Source organism: Pleurodeles waltl, chromosome 4_2 (assembly GCF_031143425.1).
Source record: "Pleurodeles waltl isolate 20211129_DDA chromosome 4_2, aPleWal1.hap1.20221129, whole genome shotgun sequence".
Lineage (NCBI taxonomy): Eukaryota > Metazoa > Chordata > Amphibia > Caudata > Salamandridae > Pleurodeles > Pleurodeles waltl.
This window is the reverse complement of record NC_090443.1, coordinates 87,999,764-88,027,651: the sequence shown is the minus strand read 5'-3', so window position 1 is coordinate 88,027,651 and position 27,888 is coordinate 87,999,764.

The window sequence follows — 27,888 nt, the reverse complement described above, 5'->3', positions numbered from 1 at the left end:
TGTTGTGTCCCTCTGCACATACATTAATCTAGGAACACATGCACCCATGACTACCAATAATCCAGCATCATGTTTGTAATCACATAAGCATTAATTCGCTAATTTCCACAGCTGTGAAGCCCATGATGGACATGTACATTTGTGCCTGGGAAACATGAACCCTAGCACCATTGCACATGTGTGTTCCATTCTCTGCACTTCAATATGTATATGCGATACGCAAGGTCCAATGAGAGGAATGTGCAAATAGTCTGTAACCGGTGCATTGCTGACCTCTCATGAATGCAGGATGGCTAAGACACAAAACTTGCTGTCCTCGCCTTTGTCTTTACATGCTGCTGGAATACTTATGTCCTACTATCATACACATGCAAATAAGGTTGTTGCTCTGTAGAAGGGGTACTTTCAGACAGGTCCACCGACCCAAATCACCAGGTGATTTAGGAGATCCCTTTCACAGGCAATGAGGCCTGCCCACAGGTGTTTTAACTGGTGGTCCGTGCGCTCCACCGAGAAGATGCGTTGAAGCTGGTAGAGCACCCTGCCTCAGCGCAACTTCTTTGCTTCAGTTGGGTAGCCCATGATCATGCAGCCACCCATCTCCACCAATTTGGGGAGGTAGTGGCACACCAACCAAATAAATCCTGCAAGTTCATCCCCAGTCATCCTTTGTGCTCCTCCCCTCCCTGGCATCTTGCAGTTTCCGTCCACGGCAACCTAATGACCCCAAAAAATAAAAAACTAGTCCCCAACTAACTCAACAAACTTAACTACCTCAAAACAGACACCAGACTATACTAACACAAGGGCAACAATGTACAATAAAATTACAAAATTCAGAAGATGGACAAGACACAGACAGGACATAGCACAAAACAATCTCTAACCAACACTTCTCACACCAGCACAGCCACCATACAGCATCTCTAAAGAACAGACTAAAAGACTGTAAAGTAAAAGGGAAAGTAAATTCACTTTTCCATGTGTGCAGCAAGGAAGACCTATTACATCACTTCCTGGGCGTATGCATCACATTTTCTGATATGCGTTGTTTTTTTTTTTACGCATGGTGCCCATGTTTGGATTTTTCTATGAAGGCTGACAAGGCACGAGCAAATAGATTAGATGTGCAGGTGCGAGGAGTGTTTAAAGGCCTAGGGTATGAGTATTTTTTTAGTTATTTGCGATGTATGGAGAAGTACCTTATGCCTCTTTTTTTTTTATGCATGAAGGGCATGCATGGGTTTTGAAGGAATGCTGACAGGGCACCCAGATTCACATTTCTAGTCACAGGGGCTCTGCATCTTTGTTGTTTGTATGGTAGGGCAACATGTGTATGCATGTTTATTACACTGTGCACCGGTAACATAGGAAAGTGTTACCATATGTTTGTAGGTGTGTGTGATGCAAAAGATACTGATACTGTTTGAAAATGTGCATGTGTATGAAGATTTTTTTCCACATACAGGTTTCCACATGTGTACTGTGAGTGTACATATGTATTGGAGCTCATAATGTGGGTCTATCACATTGTCATGTCAGAATTCCCACTGTACGTTTCACAACACAGCATAAGATAGGATGGGCCATGTGCAAAACATGTTAATGCATATGATACCCTTGACAAATCTTTAGAAAAGGATGATGTTGACTAAGGCTGAGTTAAGTTCCGGTAACCCATGACATTGTGAGTACAAATGTGTCCACACTCGGGTGTGATCTAATGGCCAGACTTCATGATGCACAGCAACACATGTAGCACATAGTTCTCCAGCCATGCAAATTGTTAGAGATGGTGAGCTGACATGTGTCATTGTTGGTATGTATTTGACATGTTTGTGTGTGAAAAGATATGTTTCATGTATGATAAGTGATGCATACTACTGTGGTGTGTTAAGGATTTGACATACCAATTCTCTATTCCAACATGGTTATTTGTAGGCCATTGTGTCAAAGCTGTGTACTCATATCTGTGGTAACTATGTTTCCCTATGTAGGAGCATTTGTACTGTTCATATAAGTTTGTGAGTAACTATGTGACATACACATTTTCACATGTGAACTGTTCCCTTTTCTCCATACGCAAATAGACAGCACCAAGCCTGGTCCACCGAGGTGGGACATGTGTGCTAAGATTTAGGAAGTATATGTTTAGCACATATACGTGGAATGTACAATGACTCAAACTTTATTTGTATTGCCAGATTTACGTAATTGCATACAATCTGTATGTCAGACCTGTCTCAGGCAGTGATGGCACCCTAGTAATCAGTACTCCAGTGGCACTTTGTATGCCCACACATGTTTTTGCATGTATTGACAGTGGTTGACTGTGGTCACCTCAGCTCAGTTCACTGTGCACAGGTAGCAGGCCCCTGATGGTGTCAAGAGTCAATTTAGCCTCCTCAGGGGATTGGGGGGGCATTGGATAGGGATCTGCCATCCTTATGATTGGTCATCAGCACAGCGATGCACAGTCTCCTGCAGACATACACCTGCACATTTGTGATCTCATGGCCAAAATGTTTTGTCACCTTTGGGGTTGTTGATGTCAGGCTTGCCCAATTATGTACTGGGGACTGGCAGCTTGTCTGTGCTGGACACGTCTCATTATTTGCTATGGTTTGCCATGACTTGGCATACATAGGTGAGATTATTTCTATGATTCTTGCTTAGGTCATTGATATATTGTGTAAATGGTTCATATCTAGAGACCCAGGGTACAGATCCTGTCATTTGTCACTGGCTTTTGTCACACTTGTTTGTTCTGGCTAAGCACATTGTTGTAGTCATTGTCAATGTGACTGGAATATGTACTTACCTACACATTCTCTGTGAATATGTGTCTGGTGTTACATAGAAACCTTGTTGTGTTGTATAGTGACCACTAATCTATGTGTGTTCCTTCACACACATAGATGGCATATTTTGTCATGTATGGTTCTAGTGCCACATTGCTGGCATACTTTCAACTGATTACCCTTACTACCCATCTTTGTCATCAACATTGTCCCATCATTCATGCACAGCAATGTAAGTCAGACTTGTGTACTTTGTAGATGGACACAGTTTCTTCTACAGGCTAAGCAATAGTATCGCTCCCATTCCCAGGCTTTGCTAGATGACATGACTGCCCCCCACGCATTACAGAATACCAGCCACAGCACTTGTGTAGTGTCTGAGTGACCTCCACATACTGGATCTGAAGGTGACATAAGGGAGTCTCTCAGCACATCATTCATTCAACATGGGCACGTACTCACATCGGCATTCTGCAGCCTATGTCACATTCACCATGAGTCTATTTTGTAAGTGTGATTACTCATGACAGCTATGAGAAGAGGAGATGCAACATTCAACCTATCTGTCTCCTTCATCACACGTACAATTTGGCAAGGGTCTGTAACTTGTTTGGACATTGCTTGACTTATATGCACAAACCATGGATTGAGTATGAGAGACCTAGACATTTAGAACTTTTTGTCCCTGTATGTCACTCTCTCTTGGTCAAACATGTGAGTGCCACTGAGGAGTATGTTTGAAGTTGTCACATGTGATAGTGTCATTCAGATTTTGCTTATTTACCTTACAGAATAAACCTGCCATTATGGGTCATTGCTACACTAAGTGCAGTGCCACTATTTTTGCACCCTTTTGCCCCCCCCTACTGCCACCATGTGTGCGCCGTATTGAAAATGAGGTGCACTATGGGGCAAGGCAGGGGGCAATAGCATCTATTAATTTGACTCTATTAATGTACTGTTCAGGTTTAGCAGCCATAATTTTGGCTCTAACCCTGAAAATTACATAGGGGCCCATTGTAATGTATGATGTTCCCCTTTTAACGTCTGCTCTGAGCGGGCATTAAAAGTAGCTGCAATGAATGATGCAGTGGAATCTCTTCTATTCCACTGCTCAATTTTTGCAGGCCCTAGAATGGGGGTACACCCCTTTGCATACAGTAGGCCTAATGTGGCCCAAGGAGTTAAAAAGTGGCACAAGGCATGCATTGCACCACTTTGTAAATCTGGTGCATCGATTTTGACCTTGTTGGGCCACATATGCAACAAATAAAATGATGGTAATGTTGCACAAGAAGGTGCTAGACCCTCTTAAATCTGGGTCTATGCTCCAAAGTTATTTACAGCTGTTGCAGTGTTGTCTGACTCTCAGGGATATGGGCAAATTAAGGATGGTATGTAATGGTGATAGTGAGTACGCCATGGGAAAACAGAGCTAATGTGATTTTATTGCAATATTTAAATGGTGAATCTTGGTGGACAGTGACTATGAGAAAAAGTTGTGCACAATGTGTTCTCTTCTGTGTGCTCCAGCAGCTGAGTTTAGTTGTTCCCCCTCCTCCTGTTGTGCATCATTGTTGTCATCCTCCTCATTGGGGACATCTACCTGTTCGTCCCTGGGGATATTGATGTGCACACAAATGTTATGGAAAATAGCACACACAAGTATCATTTTGCAAACAGCGGGTGGTGCATATAACAGGCTTCCTCCTGTAAGAGCTAGGCACCTGAACCTGGATTTTAGGAGGCCACATGTCCTCTCCACCACATTCCTGGTCCTTCTGTGGCCTTTATTGTAAGCCCGCTCAGCATCAGTAGTTGGATTTCCCAAAGGGGTCATGACTCATGACTGGATGCCGTAACCTTAGTCCTTTGCAAAGGAATGTGTGGGAATGCGTCAGACATGCATATTTGTTATTTGCTATGTGCTTTGGCACATATTTGTTTTAAGTGGAGTGGTGATTCAGACTTGCATCTGGTATTGTGTGTGTTCCTGTTTGGATGGGTGGTTGTATTGGTATGTTGTGGTACACTTTTATATAATGGGTTGTGCCTGAGGGACCTGGTAATTGTTAAATAATTACTGGTCTGACAGTTCCCCCATGCCGAATATGCATGGTGTTGTCCATATTTGCCCCGGAGGAACAAATTTAGGAGTACCTAGCGCCTCCTTGCACCACATTAGCATCATTTTGATTGACACTAATGTGGCCCAACAAGGCCAAAATCACTGTGCTATGTTTACAAAGGGGCACTACACATGCAGTGCAACATTTTGTGACCCCTTGTGCAACATTATGCCTGTGTCAGACATCATGTATGCAAAGGGGGTGTTCCCCCGTCAAGAGGAATGCAAGAAATAGTGCAGAGGAATCTTAGAAGTTCCAAAGCATCATTGTTAGCGGTTACTTCTAACGCCAGCACAGAGCAGGCATTAAGAGGGGGCACACCATTGCTTTCAATGGGCCCCTATGTACTGAGCAGGATTTGTACCAAATGTTTTGCACTAATCATACACAGTCCATCAATAGCATCAATTATCTTGACACTATTGCGCCTACTCTGCGCCAAGGTGCGCCATGTATTGAATATGGCACACACAGGGTGGTGGTAGGGGGCGCTAAGGGGTGCAAGAAAAGTTCCACTGCTTTGGATGCTGCACCACTTTTCTAACATGTGACCCGTAGTCCCTTAACTTTAGACCTGCAGGAGTGATGTTAGGTAAATGTGTACTTATTTTGTGTTTTGTGTGCCATGAAGCAGGTGTTGTGCCCTGTGTTGCATGTGAATCCCAACCCTTTGCCCTTGAAATGCCTCCCTTACACAAATTGTTGTTGTTGCCAATTGCTGGCTGGCATGCATATGTGCATGAGGTTCATATGCACAGTGTGGCACAGCTGTAGGGGATGTATTGTGATGTATGCAAGAGTTTGCAGACACCTGTTGGACAGGACAAGGCATGACATGCTTTTCTGCATTGCACTGCATCGCCAGTCCAGCACTGCTAAGTCCCATGTCTCCTCAATCATACTCATTTCTGGCCTCTGCCAGTACATTGGCAGTAGTTCAGCTGCCACAGTCCACTGTTGGTACCTTTGTATCAAATCAAATCAAATCAAATCAAATCAAATCAATCTTTATTCAGATATTACTCCATAAAAGATATACAATCTATTTAAAAAAACATAACACACAATAAAAAAACTTTGGATCATTATTTATAAATAATTAAAATACTTCATTACAATTAATTAGAGCATTATTCATTCTCATAACAGAGGGCTTCTAAGTGCATCAGTTCTTTCCTCTGTTCTATTGCATGTTAAATAAAATGGATCACTTCATCACATTTCTCATTAGTGTCCAATTTACATAAATAATAAAAGCTTCTCTACAAAAAAAATATTTATGAGTAACAAATATAGGTTTTGAAATGTTTTTCCTGATGTCGTGATAAAATCTAAAGGATATAATAAAGTGCATTGTGGATTGTGCAAAACGTCCCAGACAGGGGCACTTCGGTAGATTTTTGTTCCATATCCTCATCTTTGGGAAAGCTACAAGAAAGTGTAATGTCCTAAAACGCAACAGGGTTAAATAGAATCTATCCTGAATATTTACAACTGTCAATAAGTAATTTTGAAATGTATCATTAGCTTCCATCCTATAAAGTGCGACTGTCGATTTCCTACATTCTCTAATTACTCTATCACTATCCCTCCATTCCATTAATTGATTTTTCAATTCTTTTTTTGCTAAATTGAAGAACAATACCTGGAACTTTTTAGATGTGGATCTAAGTTTATGCTTTTCAACAGATCTTTTAAGTGCATGAACCAAGGGATTTTATCCCAGTATTCTAATGTAAGGCAATCTTTTATAATCTTTTTGGTAAATCTAGTCCCTTCTATAGACCAAATACCGGGACAGGCCAAAAGGGCTATGGTATATAATAGATCTTCCACATAAGGACTATCCTATTCCCTATGTACCATATAGGTAGACGTAGTGTTTGGTACTGCTAATGGTCTGTAGAGGAATTTATTCTCTAGCACTTGTAATGACTGTATCTCAGGCGTTAAGCCCTAAAGGGCAGAACCATGCTATTGATTGTCTTACTTTTATAAATTCATAGCATTTCCCTAAGGGTTTTTTTGCTGATTTGTTTTTTTAAATCTAAGAATAGCCTCAGTTACCCTGATATACTTCATCTTAGTTATTTCTAGGTGTTGTTTCTACTGGCCCGTATTAGAGTATTTTACACCCAAATATGTAAATCTATTTACCTCTTCACATTTGTGGCCCTTAATATAATACGTTTTCTTGCTGGCCTTTCCCTGGCCACCAGTCATAACGACTGTTTTATTCAGATTCAGACACATGTCTCTACCCTCTATAAATTCTACAAAACCCCCAATCGACCGCTGCAGACCATTTGTGGTTCGTGACAACAATACCTCATCGTCTGCACATAGAAGAACCAGGACAGGACATTCCCCTATTTTGGGTGTATCGATTGCCATGTTTTTTAGATAGGCGTCTACCCCATTAATATAAAGGGAAAATAAAAGGGAAGCTAGGACACAGCCTTGACGTATGCCTCTCCCGATCCTGAAGCCTGGGGTACATTCACCATTTCTTCCATTTCTTACTCGTGCTGTTACGTCATTATACAGTTGTGCCAGGAAACTGATTATATCTAGAGGCACACCCAGACCTGTTAGGACTTTCCACAGATTTACATGATTCACTAAATCAAAGGCACTGCTAAGATCTGCAAAGAATAGAAACACATGACCCTTTTTTGCTATTGTGTATTTACTTATTATTAGGTTAAGATTTATACACTGTTCCAAAGTGCCAACCTCGGGCCTAAGTCCTAAGTGGGCCTCCGTAAGTATATGATTATCTATTGCCCAAGACTCTAATCTTTCTAGTAGTACTCTTCCCAGTACTTTAACTGAAGAGTCTAAAAGGGATATAGGTCGGTAGCATTTAGGACCTCATCTGTTTCCCGTTTTAAAGATGGGAACAATAATACTTTCAGTCATGATGTTGGAATATATCCCCTTGCCGCACTCAGAAAAACGTGGGTCAAAATAGGGCACCATAGATCCAGAAGTGTCAAGTAAGCATCTACTGGCACCCCATCAGAGCCAGGTGCTTCCCTTTCAAACATTTTCCCATGACATGTCTCACTTCCTCTAGACTAATTGCTTTAAAAAAAGATGGCTTGATATCAATTATCCCTATTGTCAAAGAGGACAGGATCAAGCAATCTGGGTTAAATATTGTACCAAATTGGGAGAGCCAATTCGCTGATGAAACATGTACAGTTATCTCAAGTGTATCTCTGTTTTTAGGAATGGTTGATTAATAGTTTTCCAGATTAAGGTGCTATCTCTCAGTGCCGCTGCTTGCTCAAGATTGTCCCATGCCTTGGCTCTCAGTGGTGCATTCCTGATCTCCAGTGCGTGTTTGTATTTGGAAAGTTTATTAATTACTTCTTCCCTATTTCTCCATCGAGCCTGCAAGGCTCTCTTAAGTTCCTGGCTAGCTAATGGGCAATTATAATCAAACTATCCCGATTTTACTCTCTTTTCATTCCCAGACGTTACTTTTAGGCTCTCTGATATGGCATTGCTGAGTTGGTTAAAAGACGCTAGAATCTCAAGCGGGCCTTAATTAAATTCAGTACATAGTAGGATATCTTGTCTGTATCAGGTCACAGTTTTTGTCATCAAGTCTGTTTCGTTTATCCCAGTCCATTTTATGGCAATACCATTTTCCCTTTTTATACCTATATTTCTAGTTAATCGTTCTCCTACAATATAGGGTTTATATAATCTCATAGTGAGAAGCAAAGGATGATGGTCGCTATATATAGTTGGCTAAACCTTTAAAGATTCGATCATTGCTACATTATTCCTAGAGATCAGTATATGATCGATACTTGAGGAATATCCTCTTCCTATAAACGTTGGGCGCTTCACTCCCTTGGCCCCCTCTTGTTCCACCAGTTCTAGATCATATCTAGATATTATTACATTCAGAGTAGTTCCATAATTATTATGTAAAAAATGAGGTTGAGCATTTCCCCCATCATCGATAAATCCACATATTTCTTCTATAGTGGTCTGGCACGTCCCGATATTAAAGTCTCCGGCCCATACTAATATGTAAGTTGACGCTATCATGTAAAAATTACTGTAAATCGTCCTGAAGGGTTGATACCACTACTTTTTTGGTATCATCAAATTTGTTATTATAATAATTTATTAATATAATTCCCAGTTGTACCATTTATCCGGAGATGTAAAAACTGATAAGGAGGGGAGTCGAGGAAGGACTTCACAGTCACAAACTTTACTAATGTGGAATTCAGTATTGCTAGCCCTCCCTTGGCCCTCCCACTAGATGAGGCAATAGCTGGAGTAGTAAATACGGAATATCCTTCCATATAGAAGGATCCCGTATGCCATGTCTCTTGTAGGCAGATAATATATGACAAGTTTATTTCAGTCAGCCACTCTTTATCAGCCAATTTAGATCTCACCCCGGCTATATTCCACGACATGAGTGTGATTGAGTTCCTTATTAAAGACCTCCTGTTAGTCTCAACAAAACTATTACGGCACGAGTTGTTGGATTTTGGTGCTAAAATAGTAGATGATATTTCATCAGGGCAGGTATCCCTGTTCTGTTCTTTTCCTCCTGCTGGCAATCCTGGGCCTCCATATTACTCAAGGCAATAAATCGATTTGAGCACTCTAAACTATCATGCCTATCCAGTTTACTAAGTGCTTTCCTTGTATCCCCTATACCTCCTGTAGCTATAATATTCAGCATTCTATAAAAGTATCCTAGAGAGACAGTCATAATCTCCCTTCTCATACTTTTGTGAGTTCGATGTCTTTTTCCTAGATCTAGTAATTAATTACCCACAAAATGAGGATGGCGAAAATTAACCACTATACAATCTCCCTCTTCCTCATCCAGGTGTCCCACCCATTGGACTCTTCTTGCATATAAAATTTCACACAATAATACATCTGTAGTGCATATATTCTTTGACATCCAATGTATTACTTTATTGTGTAATTCTGGCCAGGTTTCAACAATATTTGGTCCCAATTTGGGGACATTTTTTTAAATAGTAGTATAGGGGGTTGCATCTGGGGTAGATGTAAAACCTTTTTCGCTGGGCTATCTCTCTTCACTTTCTGCCATTTATGGTTTACATTTAATTGCCTTGCTTGGTTGATAATAAGTGCCTTAGGTTGAGATGATTCCCTGTGTACGGGATAACAACATTCTGGTGGTCATTACAACCCTGGCAGACGGTGTTAAAGCTGCGGAAATACCGCAAACAGAACGGCGGACAACAAAAGGGAATTACGACCCTGGCGGGAACCGCCAACAAAGACAGCCACTTTAACACATCGCCCGCCACGGCGGTACAGACAACCAGCGCGGCGGTCACCACCAACAGACAGGCGGGAGACAATGTACCGCCCACACTATTATGACAGGCCAATCCGCCACCTTTTCCGGGGCGGATTCTCTGTGGATAAAAACACGGCGGAAACAGCTTTTGCTATGGGAAAACGCTCACCTTAACACACTCCATGAGGAACGACGACTCCATGGAGCCGGAACTCCAAATTGTACCTGCCTTTGTCTTTCTGCTCCTCTACCACCAACAGCGACATAGGCACAGAAGATACCGGTGAGTACTGCATCTACGACACGGGGAGGGGGGAGGCAAAAGTTAGGGGGACACCCACCAAACACCCCCACCCCCACCCTCGCATATCACAACATACACACCAATGCAGTCAAAATTATCACATGAACAACCCACAATTCCCCCGGAAGAATGCAAAGACAAAGCGAATTTCGGTCAAACATTGTAATGTGCCAATATACATGTCATGCAAAAAAATACTGATATATATCTCGAAATCTGTCATAATTATATATACAATACAAGAAGTAGTGCAGATATGTACACATCAATGTCCGTGCACCAACAGTCAAAAATGCATGGGCGAGGCCCACAATAGATACCTGACCAAAACCGGAGGGAACACTGCCGGGGCATCAGATAGAAACACTACAGGCACCTCAGGGGGAAGGTAAGGGGGGGCACCTCAGCCAGATGAATGCGAAACCAGATCCACGATGGGGCTCCATGCCCATTGATGTATCCTGGGGAGTGCAAAGCCACATCCTCACAAGTCTTTACAGTGGGTGGTTTGCCCACTGTTACATCCTGTGGAGTGCAAAGCCACAGTCTCACAAGTCTTTACAGTGGGTGGTTTGTCCACTGTTACATCCTGGGGAGTGCAAAGCCACAGTCTCTCAAGTCTCTACAGTGGGTGGTTTGCCCACTGTTACATCCTGGGAGGGCAAACCCACATTTTCGCTAGTATCTGCAGTCCTCTACTGGTACTTGGTGGGACTGGTGCGCAGACAGGATGAGTCTCCCCGTGAAAGTTCATGTCTTGTCACTCTCCCAGCTGCACATGGGATACGGATGCCTGATGTGGCGGCCTATTCATACCCACACGGTGTTTGCCTTGTTCAGCAGTCTTCACCATGGCAGTCTATGCACTGTTCAGCGGTCTTCACCATGGCGGTCTTTGCCCTGTTCAGCGGTACTTAGCCATGGCGGTCTTTGCCCTGTTCAGCGGTGCTCTGACATGGCGGTTCGGATACTGACATTGGTGTGTGGCATGACGATCTCCACACTGGACATTGGTGTGTGGCATGACGATCTCTACACTGGACATTTGTGTGTGGCATGACGATCTCTACACTGGACATTGGTGTGTGGCATGACGATCTCCACACTGGACATTGGTGTGTGGCATGACGATCTCCACACTGGACATTGGTGTGTGGCTTGACGTTCCATCATTGCCCAGCAGGGCTGTGGGATCCTGGTCCCTCCTGGGCTGTGACTCTGGCGGTGGTCTCCTGACCAGTAACGATACTTGGGCCCTCCTGGGCAGTGACTCTGACGGTGGTCTCCTGACCAGTAACGATACTTGGGCCCTCCTGGGCTGTGACTCTGGCGGTGGTCTCCTGACCAGTAACGATACTTGGGCCCTCCTGGGCTGTGACTGCGGCGGTGGTCTCCTGACCAGTAACGACAGTGGTGGCGGTTGTGTCTCGACCGCTGGAAATGATGGCGCACTTCTCCGCCGTGACACTCACAACAGGCTGGGCAGACTTCCTCGGGACCTTCCCCACCTTCTTTGGAGTTACAGCTGACTCACCAATCGCCTTCGATCCCATTTCAGTTGTTGCCCCACCAGGAGTCTTGACACGGTCCCGTTGTCCACTCTCCAATTTCAGAGCCTTTACAGGGGGTGGGCTGCCAGTGTCTTGGCTCTGGGTCCTACTGCCTGCCCTGGTGGACGGTGCACTCCAAAAACCTGGAACACGCACCACTGGCACTGGAGGCTTTTTGGCTGAGGCGCTACGACGGGACTGATGAACTGGAGGGGGGGTGGGGGCAAACAGGTCAATTTGACAGAGGGACAGTTTCTGATGGACACTGGGATGGGTAGCTGGAGGGGGTCTGGGAGTGGAGGTAGAGGAGGTGGTTGTAGGAGGTGTCACTTTAGGTGTTTTGGGTGCAGGTGCAGGTACTGGAGGCTGTCGTGAGGTGGATGGATGTTGGGTGAGTGATTGCCGGCGTTTGGGTACTTTGGGAGGGGGCGTCACAGACACACTGGGAGAGGACACAGGGGCCGTGTAAATTGCAGTGGAGGTGGTGAGTGCAGGTGAGCGGCTTGTGGTGCTGGGTGTCCTGGTGCGAGTCCTAGTGCCTGTAGATGTGGTGCATGCAGGTGTGTGTGTAGACGAGACGGGGAGGGAGGAGGGAGAAGAGGAGGAGGGGGACACAGTGGAGACAGTGGATGTTGCTGTGTCTGTATGGGTGTGATGCTTGTGTGAGTGCCTGTGGTGTGTGTGGTGCCTATGTTTGCTTGAGCTACTTTTGGGTGTTGACTTGTGTGCAGGCTGGTCTGTAGGTGTGCTTGGGATGGGCTGGGGTACAGGGGATTGGGTCTGGGTGGAGGAAGTTGGAGGGGGGAGGCTGGACACAGGGACAATGGCTGCCATCAGTGCTGAGGCCAGATGGTGCCGCCACCACAGGGGAGCTCACATCGGCGGACGAGTCCGTGTCGCTGGTTGGTGATCCTGTGGCCGACGTGAAGCTCCCCTCGCCCTCCGTCCCACTGGTGCATTCAGAGTCTGTGGTGTGGCCCTCCATGGCCATGTGGGATGCAGCTCCCTCGTGCTCCGGTGCCACTGTACCTCCGCCTGATGATGATGATGCACAAAAGGACAGGGAGAGCAGGAAAAGGGGGGGAGACAGAAGAAAGAGAGTTTTAGTGCATGGCATACCGCTACCGTTGGCGGACAAGACAGACGCAGCAGCCCCATGCATTACGCCGTGCTCCTGCCCTCTGCACATGCAATTTCTGGGATATGGCCTACATGGCAATGGTCGAAATCTGCGCACATGGATGGGGCAACTATACATCAACTTGCCTCTGTTCTGAGCTGGGGTAGAGTCCCACATGGCATACATTACGGAGGGGCCTTGACTACCTAACTCGCCCTGGCCTAGGGACACCCACTGCCCACCTCCCCCACCCAGACACCTCCACTGCACGCAAAGTCCACAGAATGAGGTTGTACTCACCCCCTTGTGTCTGCTGTGATGTCCTTAAGCGCCCATCCAACTCCGGGTAGGCCACCGCCAGGATCAGGAACATCAGGGGGGTCATGGTGCGACGGGCACCCCTCCCGCGTTGGGAGGCCATCCCCAGCTGAGCCTCCGCCGTCTTCTTGCTGCAGCGGCGAATGTCCTCCCATCTCTTACGGCAGTGGGTGCCCCGTCTCTGGTGGGCCCCCAGGGTCCGGACTTCCTTGGCGATGGCACGCCAAATGTCCCTCTTCTGGTGGGCGCTGACCTACATGACATGCACAAGGAAAGAGGAACAGTCATTACCTACTGCACCGTCAATGTGAGTGGCCCCCTCCCAACTCTGTCCATGTGGCCCATTCATCCCCATGCATTTCTGTTGTAAGAACTCTGCCCCCTTCCCTCTCCCACCAAGCCCTGTTCACCCAGGCCTAGCCCATCCAACGTGCTCCCTGTGTACTAACCTGTTGGTCTGGAGGACCGTAGAGTAGCATGTACTGGGGGAGGATCCCATCCACAAGTTTCTCCAACTCCTGTGCAGTGAAGGCAGGGGCCCTTTCCCCAGACGCAGCAGCCATCGTCGCTTCCAGACCGAGGTCACAGCAGCACTAGCAGTGCAGGTCCTCTCCTGTCGAAGGTCAGGTATCTAGTGATTGAAGAGATAGAAAATGGTGGTGATGTCCGCGGCGGTGACGTCCACGGCGGGGCGCATCATCACCGCCGGCGCACCTGTTCATTGGCTCCTGGGACCCATAGGGTCCAATGTTAACCAATGCAGCATTGCGCCGTGCTCTACGACCGCCTACCGCGACGGTGTCCAACACCAGCGCAGTTACCCCACAATTACATTGTCCCAGTTTAGAGGTCAGGCAGTCGCCATTTCAGGGGCCCACATGGCTTCATTTACTACTGCGTCACACATACCGAGGCCTACACTCAAAACATTTCCCGGATGGGTTAATTGTCTGTTGTAGTCTTGTGTGTGACTGTGGGTACATACCTGGAGGAATGGTGACAGTTTCTTCGCTGTTGTCCTTCTTAGGCACCGTCAGTTGGGACATATTGGAAGATGGCGGAATCCGCCGGTGTACCGGCCGCTGGTGGACCTGTTGACAATGGAAGAGAGACATTTGATCGTGACCTACCGGTTCGACCGTGCCACAATCCAGGAACTATGTACACAGTTGGAGACAGACCTGATGTCACCAATCCGCCATCCGACTGGAATCCCCCCTGACGTTCAGGTGCTGTCAGTGCTCCATTTCCTTGCAAGTGGGTAATTTCAGACTACTGTGGCCATGGCATCAGGGATGTCCCAGCCTATGTTTTCCAACGTGTTGTCCAGAGTGTTGTCTGCCCTGCTGAAACACGTAAGGAGATACATAATTTTCCCTGAGGTGGAGGATTTGCCTACAGTGAAAGGTGACTTCTATGCCCTTGGACATATCCCGAACGTCATAGGTGAAATTGATGGGACCCATGTAGCTCTGGTCCCCCCCAGCAGGAGTGAACAGGTGTACAGGAACAAGAAGAGTTATCATTCGATGAATGTCCAGATGGTCTGTTTGGCAGACCAGTACATCTCGCAGGTAAATGCTATGTTCCCTGGCTCAGTGCATGACGCCTACATCCTGCGGAATAGCAGCATCCCTGATATGATGGGTCAACTCCAGAGGCACCGTGTATGGCTATTGGGGGACTCTGGTTACCCCAACCTGTCCTGGCTATTGACCCCAGTGAGGAATCCCAGGACCAGGGCAGAGGAACGGTACAATGAGGCCCATGGGCGGACTAGTAGGGTGATCGAACGCACCTTCGGCTTCCTGAAGGCCAGGTTCAGGTGCCTCCATATGACAGGTGGGTCCCTATTCTACTCACCGAAGAAGGTGTGCGACATCATCATCGCCTGCTCCATGCTTCATAATTTGGCATTGCGATGCCAGGTGCCTTTTCTGCAGGAGGATGATCCAGATGACGGTGTTGTAGCAGCGGTGGAGCCTGTGGAGCCTGTGGACAGTGATGAGGATGAAGCTGATGAAGAAGAAAACGACAACAGGGAGTCAGTCATACAGCAATATTTCCAGTGAGACACAGGTGAGTACATTTTCAGGTTTAACATAACATTAACTTTCACACGTCTACCTCTATCCTGTACCTGCATTTCACTCACTATTTGTTAACTGAGTTGTCCCCTTCCATTTCAGTTTCACAAATGTGGTAACCTACGTTTCAACAGCTTGCACACTTGAAAGGCTTGTGATGTGTGAAATTGGTATGTTGGCCTTCCAATGGGTAACCATTTTTGACACTCTAATTGACAATACAAAGTTCAAAATCATTGACTGAGTCCAGTTTTATTAGTGTTTCAAGGGTGTTTATTTAAGTGCATAAAAATGAAGGGGGGTTGTGAAATGGGGATGGGTTATGGTGGAAGAATGTCCATGGCAGAGTCCAGTCTATTAGTCTCACAGGTACATTGCACATCTGGCCATTGGAAGTGGAGCTGGGGCAGTTCCGATTTGGACAGGGTAACAAAGTGGTACAGTGGGGGGACAATCAGGGTGGTCTTATTTCCTGGCGGGGGTCTTGCCATCTTGCTCTGTCCTGTTCCTGGATCTCAGGGACCGCTTTCATGGTGGTTGTCCGTCTGCAGGGGGTGGGGTGCTGGTATGTTGGTCCTGTGGCGGGGCATCCTGTCCACTAGCGCCGGCGGAGGTGGTGGGCATTTCATCGTCCTGGCTAGTGTCAGGGGCCCCTTGGAGTGCCACAGTGTCCCTCAAGGTCTTTTGAATGTCCGTCAGCACCCCTACAATGGTGCCCAGGGCGGAGCTGATGGTCCTGAGCTCCTCCCTGAACCCCAAATACTGCTCCTCCTCCAGACGCAGGGTCTCCTGCAACTTGTCCAGGACCGTTGCCATCGTCTCCTGGGAGTGGTGGTATGCTCCCATGATGGAGGAGAGGGCCTCGTTGAGAGTAGGTTCCCTTGGCCTGTCCTCCCTCTGTCGCACAGCAGCCCTCCCAGTTCCCCTGTGTTCCTCTGCCTCCGTCCCCTGGACCATGTGCCCACTACCACTACCCCCAGGTCCCTGTTGTTGTTGGGGTGTTGGGTGTTGGGTTAGCCTGGGTGCCCTGTAGTGGTGGACACACCGCTGATTGACCTGTCCTGGGTAGGAGGTATGGGCCCGCTGGGTGAGTGCTGTGCTGGTGTTACCAGAGGGAGGAAGTTCGGTGTTGGGCTGTGGCTGGGCAAGGGGAACCGACTGTCCTGAGGCCCACGATGGTCCGGGCTGGTCATCAAGATCCAGTAGGGCAGAGCTGCTGACGTCACTGTGGGCCTCTTCTGGCGGTGGAGTGGTGTTGTCTGGACCCTCTGGTGTGGTGACGTTCCTTCGGGTTCCTGCAGGGGTATAAGTACATGATTATTGCATGTGTGTGTTTCATGGTGTGCAATGGTTGGGTGTGCGTGTATACCAGTGCAGCCATTCCTGTGTGGGGGCTTGTGTGCTGATGGTTGGGGGGTGTTCTGGGTATGTGCAGTGGGCATGCTTTAGTGATGGGTATCCATGCTTAGTTATGATTGTTAAGATTTGACTTACCAGTGTCCGTTCCTCCAACGACTCCTGCGAGGCCCTCAGGATGCAAGATGGACAAGACTTGCTCCTCCCACGTTGTTAGTTGTGGGGGAGGAGGTGGGGGTCCGCCGCCAGTCCGCTGAACCGCGATGTGGTGCCTGGATACCGTGGAACGCACCTTCCCCCGTAGGTCGTTCCACCTTTTCCTGATGTCCTCCCTATTTCTTGGATGCTGTCCCACAGCGTTGACCCTGTCGACTATTCTTTGCCATAGCTCCATCTTCCTGACTATGGATGTGTGCTGTACCTGTGAGCCAAATAGCTGTGGCTCTACCCGTAGGATTTCCTCCACCATGACCCTGAGCTCCTCTTCGGAAAAGCGGGGGTGTCTTTGGCATGCCATGGGGTGGTGTGTGTGATGTGTGAGGTGGTGTATGTGGTGATGAGTGTGGTGAGTGTAGTGGTGTGTGGTGTTTTGTGCGTGGATGTTGTGTGGGTGATGGTGTAGTGTGCCTCTGTGTGACGGGGTTCTCTATTCTGTGCTGTCTCTCTCTGGCCTTCTCTCTAATTTGGGTCGTAGGGGTTTGTGGGTGATGTGAGTGTGTGTTTTATATTGAGTTGGGTGTGTGGGAGTGTTGTTTGTATGTGTATCAGGTGTGTGTATTTGGAATTGTCCAATGTGGCGGTGTTTTGGAGCTGTGTGTGTCTTTTGAGCGCGGCGGTGTGTACCGCCAATGGAATACCGCGGTTGAAAGACCGCCGCGTGGATTCGTGGGTCGTAATAGCATGGGCTTGTTTCTGTTGGCGTGGAGGTGGAGGATTTGTTTCCGCATGTTTATCGCTGACCTTTGGTGTGGCGGTATTGCGTGGGTGTCTGAATTTCGGCGGATTCCGTGATGTGTGTCATAATAGCTGTGGCGGGCTCCCGCCGCCGCCGCGGTGTGTTGGCGGTCTTCTGCACGGCGGTAAGCGCCTTATACCGCCAATGTTGTAATGACCCCCTCTGTGTCTCTTCTATTAGAGTCCACATTCCCTGTCATTGTGTTATTCCTTGTAGCTATATCCACTTGGTTTTTATTTGGGCTAACGTCACAACCAAGAGTCAAGTTTCTGGCATTAGTTGCTAAAGTGACACTCACTTCAATCTTACTTATGCGTTCTTTTATCTCCTTGATATCTTCCAATACTTTAGACATTTGCTGTGTAATTTCTTAAACAATGTTTCCATATTTTTTAGTAAAGAGCCATTGTCTCCTAATAATGCAACTGATGGATGGCCTCCATGCGTTTCCCTAGTTATTTTACCACCTTTGTTAGTGTGACGGGGTGTCCTCTGCGGAAGATGCCCCTAGGTGCCCCAGGGGTACGGTCTTGGGTCAGGCAGGCCCCAGGGGGACTTCAGGGGACAGCTTTACTGACCCGGAAGTGCTCTGTGCATCTCCCAACAAGACGGACGGAGATGAGTCAGTGGTGCTTTTTAAGGGCTAGCACCCCCCAGGAGAGACGGCCACTACTGGAGAAGGACGCTTCCGGGAACCTGATGACGGCGTCGCCGAGGAGGAGGAATCCAACCGACTTCTGCGCCTCAGAGCAGGGAACCAGGAGGATGCTACATGTGGCCTAACCAGGTACAGGACGTGAGGGGAGCTGGGAAGACGGGAACGGGTTGCTTTAATGGAGATATTTGTTGGGGATTAGTGGTTCAGGGGTTATTGTTGGGCTTTTTCATTTGTAGGTCCAGTGCAGTATTCTTTTAGTTTAACCTAAACCCCCCTTTTTGCCCACTTAACAACTAACCAGATCCCGGTCTCAGCCGCAGGAAGCCTATTGATTTGTTTTTTTTCCCTCAAACTAAGTCTGGGGCCTCAAAGTACTCATGTGTTCAGAAAAGCATTTACCTAAAACAACAGGAACAGAATGAGAATACAAGAGACAATAGTCTTACCAATTTATTTTATTCAGATATCAAGAAGTAGAAAATTCAGCAAAAGCCACTGAAAGACAGAAAATAAAAGATAACTGTAACCAGAGAAGAAAAGAAGGAGAGAGAGAGAGATAGAGAGAGCAAGGAAAAGGAAGAAAGAAAAACCAATCGAAATTGTGAAAAGGCAGAGGGTGGCAGCGAGAAACAATAAGGAGAGATCAACAGAAGAGAAGAGGGACAGAGAGCGAGAATGAGGGAAAATCCCACCCAGAAAAGTGACAGAGAGAGACAAACAAGAAGGAGGAACTAGAGAGTGAAAAAAGAGAGAATAAGGAAGAATATACTTACCAGCTGCCAGTGTTCTTCTTTCCTTTGCATGCTCCTCCTGAGTTGACCCTGGGGAAAAGAAAGAAGATCAAGAGGAAAGTGTGAAGTCCCACAAAGAAGACAAAGAGAAGAAAAGACTAGAGGTCCACCAAAGACAACAGTATAAGAGACTGATATTACCACATTTTACTTTAATAAATCATTCTATAAAGATACTATTGCATCCCTCCATTTTATGACCCCTCTTACAGTGGTGTCAGAAGTGGGATTTTTGCTATGCTACCCCATTAATCCCACCAACCGTCTACCAAGAAAAGAAAATGGAGGGCAAACCATCATTGGCTGATATGATTCAGCAGTTAGTGGAGGGTCAGAGGCATCTCCAACTAGTATGGGAGGAGCAAATCCGAGAGGCCAAGGTTGAGAGTTAGGCCCTTCAGACAGCTTTGAAGAGTCAGGTGACCATCATCGCTAACAACCAATTGGTTCATGAGACGGCTTTGGGGAAATTGACTGATACTATTGCCAGTAGTAAAGTCCATCCAAATGTTCCCAGTAGTGTGTTGCAAAAGTACCAAGAAACCGAAGACCCAGATTCATTCTTTACCAACTTTGAGCGGGTCGTTAGCTCCGCTAACTGGCCAGCAGATAAGTGCTGACAATATATCGCACCCCTTCTTCCTGGGACATTACAGGCTGCCTATCAGGCCGTAAATCCAGGGGGTGTGATGCCTTATGCAGAAATAATAAATAACATTCTGGAAAGAATTGGACTAGATCAAGAAAACTATAGGGTTCGGTTCAGACAAACCAAGTGGGCATCCCAAGAGAATCCTCGTACATTATATTACCAAGTACAATATGTCGTGGGAAAATGGCTCAATCCCACAGAAACTTCCAAAGACAGTATGTTTGATACAATAGTATTAGAACAGTATTTAGATGCACTTCCTCCATCCACTAGAAACTGGATTTGACAGCATCCAAACCTCACTAACACAACTGCTGTTGAACTAGCCTGCACGTTTCATAGAGCTCCAGAATTCAGGAGTACTCCCACCAGAGTTACTCCTCCCGCCAATAAGGGTCCTGATCCTAAACCACTGTTTGTGAGACCCACCCCAAACCCTAGCCTAGAAAAACCCAGAAGTTTTTGTGGCCCCCCCAGAGACTCCAATGCAGGACCCCAATGCTTTCATTGTGCTGAGTGGGGCCACATAGCCAGACATTGCCCCCTTAAGAAGGAACCCGAAGAGCCGATGGAAATTGGTCTAGCAAAAGGACGAGTCCTCTGGGCTGGCGCAGGAAAATCCAAATATACTATACCCATAACAGTTAATAATGAGAAAAGGGACATACTTGTGGATTCAGGATGTAATCAGAGTGTAGTCAACAAAAAATATGTACAACCCCAACAATGGGAGAAAGTAGCAAATGTCTTAATTACCTGCGTCCATGGGGATCAAAAGCTTTATCCGGTAGCTAATGTAACTATTAACTGGAGAGGCCAAGAGGAGCAGCTCACTGTGGGGGTAATACCCGGTTTAGGGGAAGACCTGATAATCGTGACCGACTCTGTAGTCTTCGCAGAGCTTTTAGAAAGTTTCAAACAAGATAGCGCATCAGAGAATTGGTGGAAAGAAGCCCCCTTTGCCTCAGTCTGAATAGAAGAGAGTCGACCCGGATAAAAACTCACGAAAGCACAGAAAAAAGAAAATAATTGACGATAAATGATGACCACCCCGTGGCTGAATTCCCTAAGACGGTTCTATCAGTGTCCAGTCAATTTCACCTGTCTGAAGAGGAAGACTCAACCTTGAAACATGCTTGGAACTTAGCTCTATCTCCAGCAAATCAGTCAGTAGGTCCTTCATTCCAACTGAAAAACGACTTGCTTTATTGACAAGATCCAAATTCCAATGCCCAGTTGGTGGTTCCTCAGCCATTTAGGGAACAGGAATTGCATTTAGCCCTCGGGGATAACAGTGAGGGGCATCTAGGAAGTGAAAAGGCAGAAGAGTCTATCACAAAACGCTTCTATTGGCCCGGGATTTATGGGGATATTAGGAAACATTGCCAGGCCTGCCCTTGATGCCAACTCATTAATCCATTCAACGGCTATAAGGCTCCACTCCAACCCTTGCCTATTATCGAGGTACCATGTACACGAGTTGGTATGGACCTAGTAGGCCCCTTAACCCCCTCAGTCAAAGGCCATCAAGATCTACTGGTTTTGGTGGATTATGCCACCCGTTATCCTGAGGCTATTCCCATTGCTAGCATGACTACCAAAACGATAGCTCGGCTATGACAGAATTCCTTTCGAGAGTGGGTTTTCCTAAAGAAACATTGACATATCAAGGGACTCCATTTATGTCCCGCCTAATAGCAGGGATATGTCAGATATTCGGAATCCAGCAGATCAGAACATCAATGTACCATCCCCAGACTGATGGTCTCATAGAGCAGTACAACCAAACGATTAAAAATCTTCTACGGAAGCCCATTACCGAGTCAGGGAAAAACTGGGAGAGGAAGTTTCCCTTGGTTCTCTATGCTCTCCGTACCCATATCCAATCGTCCACCGGGCATAGCCCATTTGAGCTCCTCTTTGGACGTCAACCACGCACCTTGCTCAACATGCTGGCGGAGCAGTGGGAAGAGGTAGAGGCAGAAAGCAAAGATGTGCTCGGTTATGCGAAGGAATCAAAGGAAACACTACATGAGGTAAAGGAAGCTGTGCATACATGTTTGAAAAACGCCCAAGACACTCAAAAAAGGTATTTTGATAAAACCTCTTGACCCAGAACCCTAGACATAGGGCAGAAAGTCTTGGTATTACTGCCAACCACAGAGAATAAACTTCTAGCCCATTGGCAAGGTCCCTTTATGGTACTCGAACAGGTCACTCCTGTGACTTATAAATTAGAAATTCCCAACGGGAGGGAGCAGATATACCACATAAACCTCCTTAAAGCATGGCATGGGGCAGAGGAAACCCACCATGTTTTTTTAGACAGCACCAGCTCTGTAGGCGATCTACCCCTACACCCCTGGAGCACACAAGAAAACCGAAAAGGAAGACCCCAATTCGGTACATGTCTCGCCACCCTACAGAAGTCACACTTAACTAGGATAGTAGATAACAACTTAGACGTTGTTTCAAAAATCCCCGGGAAGACCCATTTAATTTCTCATCACATACGGACAATAGGGGATAAAATCGCTAGACAAAGACCATATCAGATGCCTGAGGCTAGACGAAAAGTGGTAGAACAAGAAGTAGAAGAGATGATACATGCAAGTATCAACGAGCGACCCTCCAGTCCCTGTTGTTCTCCAATCGTACTGGTACCAAAACCCGATGGTACGTCTGCATTGACTTCTGTCAATTAAATGCTCTTTCCCACTTCGACACTTACCCTATGCCCCGAATCGATGACTTGTTAGAACGTCTAGGGAAAGCCTATAAATATATAGGGTATTTACGAATTTGATTGATCTTTACTTAAATAGTCAGGATTCATACACGACCTCGAGCCAGAAAAAAAACAAAATAAAAAACCAACAGAGTATGCCCAGCCCAGCCTCGTCTGGGCTCTGACGGGCGCAGACGGCCCGCTCTTGGCCCGGTCGTTGCTCAGGCACCCACCTGGGCACGTCCCGCCCCTCGTCCTGCGGAGCGGGTTATCAGAATCCTTTTCACCGCACCTCTGGGCGCAAAATGGCAGCCAGTGGCTCTATTGCAGCTAATGTGGGGCTTGTAGTTTCAGGCCCCCCCCAACTGGAAAGAGAGTTTGCCCCGCAGAGCAGGTTAGCAGCACCTGTTTCACCACGCCTCCAGGTTCAAAATGGCAGCCGGCGGCTCTCTTGCCGCGAAGGAGTCTGGGGCTTGTAGTTTCAGGCTCCCCCCAGGTGGAAAGAGAGTTTGTCCCACGGAGCGGGTTAGCAGTGTCTTTTTCACCGCACCTCCAGGCAGAAAATGGCAGCTGGCAGGTCTGCTGCCACTAAGGAGTCTGGGGCTTGTATTTTCAGGCTCTCCCCAGGTGAAAAGAGAGTTCATCCCAACAAGCGGGTTACCAGCATCCTTTTCACTGCATCTCCGGGCGCAAAGTGCCAGCCGGTGGCTCTACTGCCGCTAAAGAGTCTGGGGCTTGTAGTTTTAGGCTCCCCCCAGGTGGAAAGAGAGTGCGATCATGGTAAGGACATGTGGGATTTATGGCTTTTATTGTTAGTGTGCTGTGAGGTGTCCATTCCTACACATGATCTTTCAAAGATGGCAATGTTGTATTTCAATGTGTGCTGCACTATGCACCACACACGGGAAAGGTGTTCACAATGAGTATATCAGGTATGTTTTGATGATATGTGTATGGTGATGGCACCACTCAAGCAGCATTAAATATTGGTGCTGCCTCAGGTATCTACAGCATGGTATATGTGGGGCAGTGCCAATATGTGAGTTGTTTGACGGAGGCATGGCCAATGCAAGACACGTAGCTGAGCTATTCCTTGGTAAGTGTTGTGTGAAGGATCTGTATTTTGTTGTCAACCTGTGGACACATGTAGTGGTTTGACTCCAGCTTCTGTGTGCAAAGGGGGCATAGCTCCACCTGTCCGTCATGTAAGGTGTCAGTCCGGTGGTGCAATTTATTTGTACATATGAGCGTCTGTGAGGGTCATGTGCATTGAATGCGGTGTACTATGCCCTGTCCATGTGTGTTTCGTGTGGTGTAAGTATTGTTTGTCCCTCAAGTTTGGTGTGTTGTCTGTGTTATGAATTATATACTGGCTTATCTACGAGTAGATCATTGCCATATTGTCCATCCTGGACTCGTTGGTTGATAGTTGAGTGTCTGAAGATGTAGGCATCATGGACACGGCCAGGATATTTTGCAAGGATGTTGGAGAATATTCCATGGTGGTCCACAATGGCCTGCACATTGATTGAGTGTGTATGTTTGCGGTTCCTGTAGAAGGTGTCCGTTGCAGCAGAAGACACAAGTTGGACATGGGTGCAGTCCATTGCACCCAGCACATGTGGGAACCCAGTAATTTGGTGGAATCCTTGTTTGCTCTCCTGCTGTAGTTGCTGGATATTAAGGAACTGGATGTGGTGGGGTGTGAGGCAGATGATGGTGTCCAGGACCATAGGAAGGAGACCACCCACTTGTGCAACAGTGGTTTGGAATGATCCAGAGGGTAGCATGTGAAGGACAGCCAGGAGTCTGGTCATGGGTGGTATGGTTGTGTGACTTTCCACTCTTGCGGTGATGTCAGGAGCAATGTGGTGGAGCAGCCATACAATGGACTCCCGCTTTCAGACAGTAGAGTCGGATCACCTCTACTTTGATGAGGCCAAGGATGGATGTGCGTTGGCAAAATATCCACTCCCTCCTTCTACGCTGCCTTTGTGGCTGCAGTGGTGGTGTTAGAGGTTGCTGCGGTGGTGCTGGTGGCACTTGGCATTGACACTGTTGTCTTCTCTTGGTGCCAAGCTGTAGCAGTAACAGGTTCATGTTGTCCAGTTGCTTGCCAGTGTTCCTTCTGTGTGTTTTCCTTATATAGTTGTGGCTGGGGCTCTTTTTAATGCCTGGTCTGACCAGGCATTAAAATTTTGAGGCTAATCGGAATTAGTGTAATTTTTTGGACCCGGTCCTATGCGTGTGTCATTTTTCCATCGCCTTGTAAATATGGAGCTAGTGTCATTTTTGGAATTATATTGTAATTATACAATGCAAGGTGAGGTGGCGCTCCAAAAAAATGACTCTAACTCAGGAATTTTGTTGCTAGACTGCTCTGGTGACAAAATCTAAATATGGTGCTGGGTAAGCAACGCTTTTTGCGTAAAACAAAAATGACACAAAGGCGGTGCTAACTTTCCTTGAATCTGGGCCCAAGTGTGATGGAGAGAACGGGGACACACACCTCAACCTGGCCCACACAAAGACACAGTTGGAAGGAGTAAAGAGAGACCATAAAGGTTTTCCCCTACACAATGGAACAAAGTTGAGTAGGAAGGTGTAAGTTCCTCATGTGGAATGTTGGGGAACATTATAAACCAGCCAAAAGTGACAGGACCTAATTCCACATACATAGGAGGGGGTAACACGTTAGGCACCCCTACAGGAAACCCACTTTACTCAATCAGAAAGTCTGGCCTTTCAGATACGTTTTATTCATCCATCTTTCTGCCCATTATAATTGTGCAGCCCTCTAATAAACTTCATAGTCTGGGACTGCTAGTCCTCCTACCATTATTGGTAACCTTAGCTTCATCAATGCAACCCTCTGTCTTCTGGGGCTCCACGTCTGGCGAGCACCAGAGGCTCAGGAGCCAAGCAGAGTCGCAGCCCTGGTCTCTGCCTGCCTAGAAGCCTCGAGTTGAGCCCCTACACTGACAATAGAAGTAGTGACAACAGTGGATCTTTTCCTTTCTTCATTTCCCAAGACCAAGTACTTTTATTGTCCTTGATTTCTCTTGACACTACATTTTCATGTCAGCAGAGTGACATTTGCACACTCGTAACGAATGCCCTGGCACCTGACATAAGGTTTCAACAGGGTAGAAACATTTTCAGCACCTGCTCTCTTTGGGTTTGAAGTTCTTCTCTTGTTTTTGAGTTTTTTACCCTACCTCTTGGGGACATAATAAAGTTGTAGAGTTCCACAAAAAGGTAGCTTTAATTTACATTACTTTCCCTTTGCACTCTGCACCTCCATTCACGCTCGATGCATAAGAATGCCTCTTGATTCGAACAGTTGTTGCCCACACCAAACCATTTGGTGGTAGTGTGAGGTGGAACCCTATGTTGAAGCATACTATCTAAAGGAGGGTGACGGTTTTCGTACTAAAAGGAATTGACCCAAGGAGTTACAGAGAAACATGTTTTCTCCTAGCTTGCATAGTGTGCTATACAAAGGAACAGACCTTAGTGTCTTTGTCACCCGACCTACAGCCGAGGTCTAATAAACTGGTGCCTCTGAAAGAAGGGTAGGGCTGTGGCAGAGTCAGTCAATATCAGGCAAGCCACGCCCATACGGGATGCTCTTTCCAGAATTCTCAACACTTTTACACCCTTTAGTGCTGCTCACGAGGGCTTCTATACTGAACCTGTGTCCTAGGGGCCCCTAGTTCGGGTCAGCTGTAGTTAATTTGAAGTGGGGAAGTTATGTTAAGCTATAGTTATTTTGAAGTGGGGAAGTTATGTTAAGCTGTAGTTATTTTGAAGTGGGGAAGTTATGCTAAATGGCGTGCATATTTTGCTGGGGCTATGGCAGGGTTTGGTGTGCCGTTCGCCCATTTCACTGGAAGAACGGAACACTTTATCCCTGTGCCACCTTTGTCCACGTCCACGTGAACTTATGGTGCATAACACGTGATTGGCACATGGATCGCTAATGGGTTACTTAAAAAAATATGAACCGATTTACCTTTAGCAATGGTAGAATGATGTAAGTGTGAACTTTGCACCAGACAGGGACGGAAACCGTGCACAGACTTTGGCTTACCGAGTCATTTGTGAATGAGCAGATGAATGAAGACAAGTGTCTATAGTGGTTTCGCTAGCTAAAGCACTTCTTGCCCTCTCGTCTTAGGTAGCAGAGTTGTGTAGTGTTGCTGGTCATGGTCCATACGATAGACCTACGTAGCCCAATTCACAACCACGTTTGCACACATACTATCCACATAGGTGCTCAAAAACAATTTGTGTGGGTACATTTGGCATCCAAATTCACAGCACCAGGTCAGAGCTTTCGGAATTTTAATCCTACAAAGTGCACTTGTGAATACAGAAAATCCACTAGAATTGTGTAGTTATCACATTTGGCAGTTTAAGGTAAAGAGCGGGATTCTGCGTGTTCCAGGGAAGGTGGTCAATAAAATAAAGCGAATACCCGCAATCCAAATATGTAGACATTCTGAAGCATTTTGCAGAACCATAGTTCCCCACACAGGAAACATGCACAAAATGACTCGTGCCAAAGGCAGGAGTGCATGTCTTGTCAGAGTAGAAAAGGAGAGTATAAGCTTTCATAGCCCCTTGGGGTGTCGTTGAAAGACTGTCTCACGTGGAAAAATATTTCCCTACATATTATTATGTTTCCAACAATCATTCCTTTTATTTAGGGAGGAAATCAACCGAAACTGCATTTTCACTCACAGTTCATTTTTGCAAAGGTAATTTCTTGTCTTCGCAGCTCTCCCCGAATTTGTGGTTATGGTTTTCCAGGTAATATTTTTTCATAGTAATGGATTTCTTGGTTATGAGGTCGAGATTTACGCATACTGCTGACACTGTATGAAGGAGAGGATGGGCGACCTTGTATTGAGATGCAGTTACACATTCTAAAGATGGGGGTAGGGGTTTGAATATGGGTTGAACATGTGCTTCAAGGGATGGCAGGGGAAGGTGAGTATATGCTACTGATCTAGAAATACCAGGATGTGTAAACAGTTTACAAGAAGCAAGTGAGCTTTAGTGTAAAAGACTTACGTGCTCAAAGGAGTTGGGGGCGCATGTTATAGTTACCTTAGGG